We start from the raw sequence: 7,734 nt of genomic DNA, 5'->3' as shown, positions 1-7,734 counted from the left end.
CTCCTTCACTACAGGGAAGTATTTGTTAAGTTAAATTTTTTCCGTCTCCAGTTAATTTGAGGGAGAATTTTCGCTTGCAGGGGTTAGATGCAGCCTTCATTAACCCCATCATTACTTCCCTTTCAACTAAATAGCATCGTGTGGTAGTGGCAAGAAAAAAGTAAAGTGTGGAATGCGTTATCTCTGCTTTATTCGTACTCACAGACGACTTTATTCATTTTAGTAGTGCACCCTGGTAGTGAAAAAACTGATGAAGGCTGTATCTAACCATTTTTTATTCCAAAGGCGAAGAAAAATGCGTGAAAATAGCGAAATTAAAATAAAAAAGGACGTCCTCATACTGAAGGAATTTTAATGATGTCGAAATGTCAGAAAAAAAAAAGTCAATAAATTCACACGGTTTAGAGGGATGGACTCCTGCGTCGGGTGAGGAGGCCCTGTTAACTCATGATTTCTGTGTCGTTGCGGGCTGAGGTTGATTAGTGAAAAAAGTACACACACACACACACACACACACACACACACACACACACACACACACACACACACACACACACACACACACACACACACACACACACACAGTTAGATGGATAGGTTTGAGGTGTGACAGAGGGTGGGGGACGAGATGTGACAGAGAGGGTGGGGGTGGGGGTGAGATGGCGAGATGTGACAGAGAGACTGGGGGCGAGATGTGACAGAGAGGAAGGGGAGGGGGGCGAGAAGTGGCAGAGAGGATTGGGGGGACGAGATGTGAGAGTGAGGGTGGGGCGCGAGATGTGACAGAGTGGGGGGGGGGGATATGAGTTACAGAGACCCCCAGCTATGCAACAGTTTCCGTGCCCTGCGTGTGGTCCGTCAAGACGCCCTGCCCTTGACAGTATTGTTGTGTGGCAGGACCATAACGGCACCAACGGCCACCATGCCCAGGGACGATCAACTTTACATAACCAACATTACAGCGACACCGAAGCATTTACACAACCTACATTCCAGTGATTTCCAAGCATTTCGGTATCAGACCCTCTTTTAATCTTTACGAGATTTTAGTACCGGTATATATTTTACATTTTTGAGGTTCCGCTTATCCATGTTCCGCGTATCCTTGTATCTATAGTGTCAGATAATCCATAGGCTTTCCCATGAAGGCGTGATCTGTATGAGACGCGTGAGGAGAGACTTGATGGATAGAGAACTGATAAGGGTGACTGATGTATTTTAGTTCTGTAAAGATGAGTGGCTAATTTAACAAGAGGGAAAATTTCCTTGACTGATACAGGCTCATGGTTTCCTGATTGCCCATTGTAAAAAAAAAAAAAAAACAGTCTTAAATTTTCGCACGTGGCTTTACCCTCCCCATGTGTCCATGTCACATCCCCAGCTTGGGAACCACCGAGTCCTGGAATAAATTAATGCGAGAAAATAATTAACGGCTGCTTCATACCTGCCTTCGCCTTGAGTAGCCGTGGTCCTTCAGTATCCCTCCTACCCCTTCCCCTTCTCCTCCCCCCTCCTCCTCCTCCCCAGCTGCAGTGCACAATACTTCCACTGCAGGTAGCCTCAGTGGTGGGCAGCGGTGTCACCTTACCTGCTCCTACCTGTGTGTCCTGCCGCCTCACACATTCACCTTTTGTTTCCCGAGCGGCTATAACTGCACCCATCCCTATTCGTGTAGCTGCCTCCCCTGACTCTCACATCACTAACTGTCAACTCTTTCAGGTTCCTATGACTCGCCTTTAGCTTAAGAAAGTTTAGTGTTAGCTAGAATTGAATACGAGAGTTACCTGATCATGAAAGGGTTAAATATCCTGTTTTAACGTTCAAGCACAGCACCCAACACTACCACTTTGCTGGCTATTGTCCCTGGCTCTCCCTTACGGACCTTAGATGGACTCAAGCTATGGTCATTACCCGTGAAGGTGAGTTCGGTCCATTAGCCGTGAAAATGAGTATCAATGACCAGCATGCTAAAAGAGGGACGGAAGCAGAGAAATAAAGCAAGGGAGGACCCATACGCTACTGGGAGGTTAGCAAGCGCCCTAGGACAATACCCCCGGACAAAGGTTCTCTTGCCCCCGAAGTCCGAGCGTTGGTGTGACTTGGCCAGATCCTCGGCGGCCTTTGTGGGGTGGCGGGTGTTGGTTTTCAGCGGGTCGTTTTAATTAACAAAGCTTGATGAATGGCGGGAGAGCGGCAGGTCCGGCGGGTCGGTTACACACAGACAAAACCCGGAGACCACTCACTCACTCGGGCTTCTAGGACTATGGGCCGTATTCTAGAAGGCATAGGAGGCTTCGTACCTCCTCTTCCTTAGCGATTTATTTTGAATTTTACACATCCATATTTTCTTGTGCGTTATTCATATCACTTTAACATTGACATAGATTGTATCAGTGACTTAGGAAAGGATATCAAGTGGCAATGGACAAAAAAACATAACAGAGGAAGAGGTATACGAAATCTCCTGGGCTTCTTAGTATACGACTCAGTTTCTGGCTTCATATTTATAAACTCGCCTAAGCTTAAGCGAGTAAGCTATAAGATTGGTTGTATATACGCTGGCTTAACTCACACAGCTGCCAGACACCTCACGATAAAATAAGGGGGAATATCAAAGTGGCACAGTGCGAAAAACAAAATTATCTGTGATAATGGTTTACTGGGGACTCGTTTATCCTGTAACTGGGTAGGTTCCTTCATATGTACTTCCTTTGCTGCTCTTCTAATTTGTACTGTAATCTACCCATGGTTCTGGGAAAGTCTTAGCCAGGATTTTGCAGTGAACGAAGACCTGGTGTTCACTATTAATCCCTTAGCTCTGGTATCTCGATTATATTTTATTCTTCCTGTATCCTGGTGATTTATTTGGGTTAGGGGGGCGTCCTTATAGTTGAAATGGGATTAAAGTAAACCTATATTCCTTCTAGGTCCCAGAGTCTCCCCTAAACTGATAGAAAAAAGTATGAACTATAAATGGTGCACTCGAGTTTGAGGAGTTGGTTGATCAAAGCTTTGCCAGAGTACACGAGAATAGTTCGTGATAGCTATTCCTGCTAGAAGTGCAACGTAGAAAAGCCTCGAGCCACCAACAAAAGGTTTTCGTTCAGCGTGAAATCTTGGCTACGACTTCCAGGGCGAGGGGAGACAGGATGAGAAGAAACCTAAATACAACGAACGGTATAGTATTTACCGAGCTGGAATATCTGGAACCAAAAAGTGCTTTAGTGAAAACCGCCGATGGCCTGATGTTCTGTCGCGATATATAGACTAGTTACTTTGTCAGTCCGTTATAAAAAAATGCGAAAAGGAAATCAGCGCCGTTCATCTTTTTCAGTGCACATTTACCATGTCATTGTCCACCAGTCCTGAACGTTGTTTGGTGTCTCGAAGGGAAGTGGAGACGCAGAACCTTTGCCCCTCAATATTCGAAACCATTATGGTTACCTGTCTTTATGACTTTTGTGGAGTTGAAAGGCATGAAGGCGTGTTCACTAAAATAACTTGGTCCTGCACAACCCGGCTTGGACTGAGTCATGTACGGTTTTTGCAGGACAAGTAGATAAATAAAAAGATGAAACAATGTATAGCAAGTCAGTAGGAAAATTTGTTTTTAATATAGAAATATTCGCCGATTGTTCTGCATTAAAGAATCCTAAAAATTCTGTTCCATTGGAAGGGAACATGTTTGCAATGCTGCTTCGACTGTTGTCCGGAAAATAGTCTTTGCTGCAGTACTGGTTTGAAAGCATATAAAGCTGCCAGATAAATAGATAAATAATTAAATAATGAAAATAAACTAGTGATTTTGTTTTCCCGTCGAGATAATCTATGAGAAGTAGCACTGAATTTCGAAGTCAAAACAGAGTGAATGGATATGAGGCCCATTGCACTGTTGCCCATCCCATCATAAAATATCCCTTTAGTTAAAATAAATAAATTCATAAATTAATAAATAAGCAGTGTAAAAATGCAAAATCATTTTACAGTCATGATTTACCGATCTCCGTGAAGAATATTTGCCGTAATTGGTAACAATATATTCACAGTGGCCAAAACATAGACATCAGCCTCCTCATGGTAGGGACAACTATAGCAGTATTCTAGTCCAGCTAACACGAGACGATTTTCTTCATCTGGAGATAGTGTTGTATTAAATCTAGGTTGGCGTAGCACTTGTATTTTATTTCCTCCACCGCCAGACGATTTTATTCATCTAATAGTGTGTCATAGGAGCCTGATTTCTTCTCCACACACACACACACACACACACACACACACACACACACACACACACACACACACAGCCAAATCCCCACGCCACATACACGAGCGTTCATGATTAGGCTACTTTCTGGCCTGCCCTGACGAAGCCAATTAACCATAATCTTTCACCACCTCAAAAAAAAAAAAAAAAAAAAAAAACAATGAATAGAAAAGTGACCAAAAAAAGGTGAAAGAAATTGTTGACCGTGTTTACGTCAACTGAAGCTGACAACCACGAGACTCTATAAAAAAATAATGGGAAAAAAAAGTTGGTGCTTTAAAAATTACCAAAGGCGAGAATAAAATGGGAAAAACACAGAGTAAAAACTGTGGCCAAAAAAATGTATTCCCCTTCATCAGTGGCAGGAGGGAAGGAGGGGAGGAAGGGAGAGAAAGGAAGGAAGAAGGGGCGGAAGGAAGGGAGGGAGGAGGGAGGGAGGGAAGAATAAAGAGAGGGGCAGGACACAGAGACGGAGACAAGGGAGGAGAAGGAAGGAAGGGAAAGTGAAGGAAGGGAAGGAAAGGGAAAACGAGGGAAGGGAAAGGAGAGAGAAGGGAGAGGGGAGAAAAGGAAAAGGAGAGGGGTGGAAGGGAACAGAGGAATGGAATAAAAGGGAAATTAAAGGCTAGGAAAGAGAGGGGTGGATGGGAAGGTGAATGAGTAGGTGAAAGATATGGACGAGAGAGAGAGAGAGAAAAAAAGACAGAGAGAGAAGGGGAGGGAGAGAGAGAGAGAAAGAAAGGGGGGTGGTGAATGAGGAAGCCAATAAGAATGAGGGGAGCCGCGGGAAACAAGATGACCACTAAATTGATTCCGGACGATTGGGAAAAATTAGGTCAATATTGTGGCGAGGGGAAAGAGGGGGAGTAGGGGACTGGGGAGGATGGAAGGGAGAAGAGGGAGAGGAGGGAAAGAGGGGGGGAGGAGGAAAATGGAGAGAGTAAGAGGGACAGGAGGGAAATGGGAGAGGGCGCGGGAGAGGAGGGAAAAGGGAAGTGAGGGAAGAAGTGAAGAGAGAAGGGGAGAGAGGGAGAGAAGAAGGAGAAAAGTAAAGATAGGGGAAAAGTTAAAAGGGGAGGGAAGGCTGAGGCCAGGACGGAAAATGGGAGAAAGAGATTGAAGGGGAGAGAGAGAGAGAGAGAGATTGACGGGAGACGGAGGCAGAGACTGGGGAAGGAAAGGAAAGGAGATGGGGAGACAGAGACTGGGAGAGGAGAGAGAGAGAGAGATTGATGGATAAGGAGAGAGGGGGAGAAAGAGACTGAGGGATGGGGAGAGAGAATGAAGCAGAGATTAGATGAAGGGAAAGGGGGAGACAGAGAGTGAGAAAAGAGTAGTAAGGGAAAGACTAATGAAGGGAGGGAGAGGTAAGGAGGGAGGGAGGAAGGAATAGAGAGGGTCAGAGAATGGGAGAGGTAAAGGAGGGACTGAAGGAATGAAGGAGAGGTTAGGAAGTAAGAGACTGGAGGAAAGGAGAGGTTAGGAGAGACTTCAGAAAGGGCTTGGAGATAATGAAGGAATGGACAGAGAGGTGGGAGAGACGGGAGGAATGGTCAGGAATTGAGAGGCTGGAGGCAAGGTGGAAACAGGAGAGACTGAAGGAAAAGTGGAGCAGGGAGAGACTAAATTGAAGGCTGGGCAGGGTGAGACTGAAGGAAAGGAGGTGGTGGGAGAGGCTGAAGGAGAGTTGGGGTAGGGAGGTAGTGATGGAAAGGAGAGACTGAATGAAAGGAGGTTACACTGGGAGACTACATACAAAGGAAAACAAACGGCAACAGAACTATGTGTCATTTCCATGTAGTTTGTTACAGGAAAGGCTATATTCACGATATTATCTCTGATCTAAGACAAAATAGCAAAACATATGTCCCCCTCCCCTGCCCACCGGTCCCTCCACCAGAAACAGACAGGAAAAGGCAAGGAGCACCGTGAAGTAACATCAACCATGTAGTGTTCCTAGGCATGGGTGAATGGAACATATATTCAGAGCTATCCTAATCCGTATGCTACGTTGCACTATGTTTTTTCTTAAAATATGCACCTCCCCGGCGGGGAATCGAACCCCGGTCTCCCGCGTGACAGGCGGGGATACTAACCACTATACTACCGAGGACTGGATATTCGGAGTTTTTCCACCTGCTGTATGTTTGCTCTTTCCCACAACTTCCCACTAACATCCTTCATCTTTTCCCCATTTTTTTTTAACATCCGTTTTCCCTTACTTTTGCTATTCATATGTATCCATCCCCTTTCTGTATGTTATTTTTTCCTTTTCGTAACTTCTCAGTCATCTAGCCTCTATTCCTTTCTGTCTCAGGGCCTTCGCTTTTCCATCGTTTTCCCTCTCCTTTACTACCCGTTTCTCTGCCTTCTCCCGTTAATCTGCTGACCCTCACCTTTGTCTTCTCTTTCTTCATTTGTCCATCTCGCTTCTCACCGCCATTAACGATACTACTACTACTACTACTACCACCATATACTACCGCGAAGGCAAAATGACCCAAAATATCACTGGAGGGAGAGAGAGAGAGAGGGGGGGGGAACAAGAGGGAAGACTGAAAAAGAGGAAAGGAGAAGGTAGAAGAAAACTGGAGAGAAAATGAACTTAGAAAGAAAAATAGAAAAGAACAAGAAGAAGAGAGATTAAGAAGATATGGGGGGGATATGCTAACAGACAAATGAAGAAAAGGAAGATTAAAGAAAGTAATAAGAAAATGGAAAGATACAGCGAACGAAGAAAAAAGAAAAGGATACGCAATACAAACCTTCTCACCCTCTTCGCTAAAGTCTATAATCCCACGTAACCATGAGAGGGAGTCGCTCTTAATGACAGGGGGAGGTGACGGGAAGCCAAGGTGATAGGAAGGGGGGAAAGAGGGAGAAAGGGGTGATGGGTAGGGGAGAGAGGGAAAGGAAGGGGAGGGTGATGTTGGGCAGGGAAGAGAGGGGAGGGATGAAGGTGTAACAAGGGTGAGGGGGGAAATAAGGGATGATGAGAAAGGGAGAGAGTAGGAGGAAAGGAGAGGTGATGGATAGGGCAGACAGGGGGTTGAGGAAGGGATGGGTGATGGGTGGGGGAGGGAAGGAAGGGGAGGTTGATGATGGGTAGGGGAGAGAGAGGGGGGTGTTGGAGGTGTAATAAGGGTGAGAGGGGGAAGGAGGGGTGAAGGGTAGAGGAGAGTGGGAGAGGGGTAATAGTCATGGATGATAAGGGGAAGGAAAGATGATAGGTGGTGGTGACAGGGGTGACGTGAATAAACAGCGGGTTAGGCAAGAGATGACTGGTAAGAAAGGGATATAAAGGGGTAGCTTAACCAAGAGAAAGACGAATAGATAAGTTAGAACAGCACACACACACACACACACACACACACACACACACACACACACACACACACACACACACACACACACACACACACACACACACACACACACACACACACACACACACACACACACACACACAC

General features: G+C 45.6%; 1 non-coding gene across 1 annotated transcript; it reads right to left on the bottom strand.

The window, feature by feature from the left end:
• Positions 1 to 6,305: 6,305 nt before the first annotated feature.
• On the bottom strand, positions 6,306 to 6,377 carry TRNAD-GUC (transfer RNA aspartic acid (anticodon GUC)). The gene has a single exon. It is a non-coding gene; the product is annotated as a tRNA-Asp (tRNA).
• Between the last annotated feature and the right edge of the window lie 1,357 nt (positions 6,378 to 7,734).

Source organism: Coenobita brevimanus, chromosome 22 (assembly GCF_032717465.1).
Source record: "Coenobita brevimanus isolate Jiangsu-jjx chromosome 22, ASM3271746v2, whole genome shotgun sequence".
Lineage (NCBI taxonomy): Eukaryota > Metazoa > Arthropoda > Malacostraca > Decapoda > Coenobitidae > Coenobita > Coenobita brevimanus.
The sequence above is the reverse complement of the archived record's forward strand: the minus strand, read 5'-3'. Positions and strand labels throughout refer to the sequence as shown.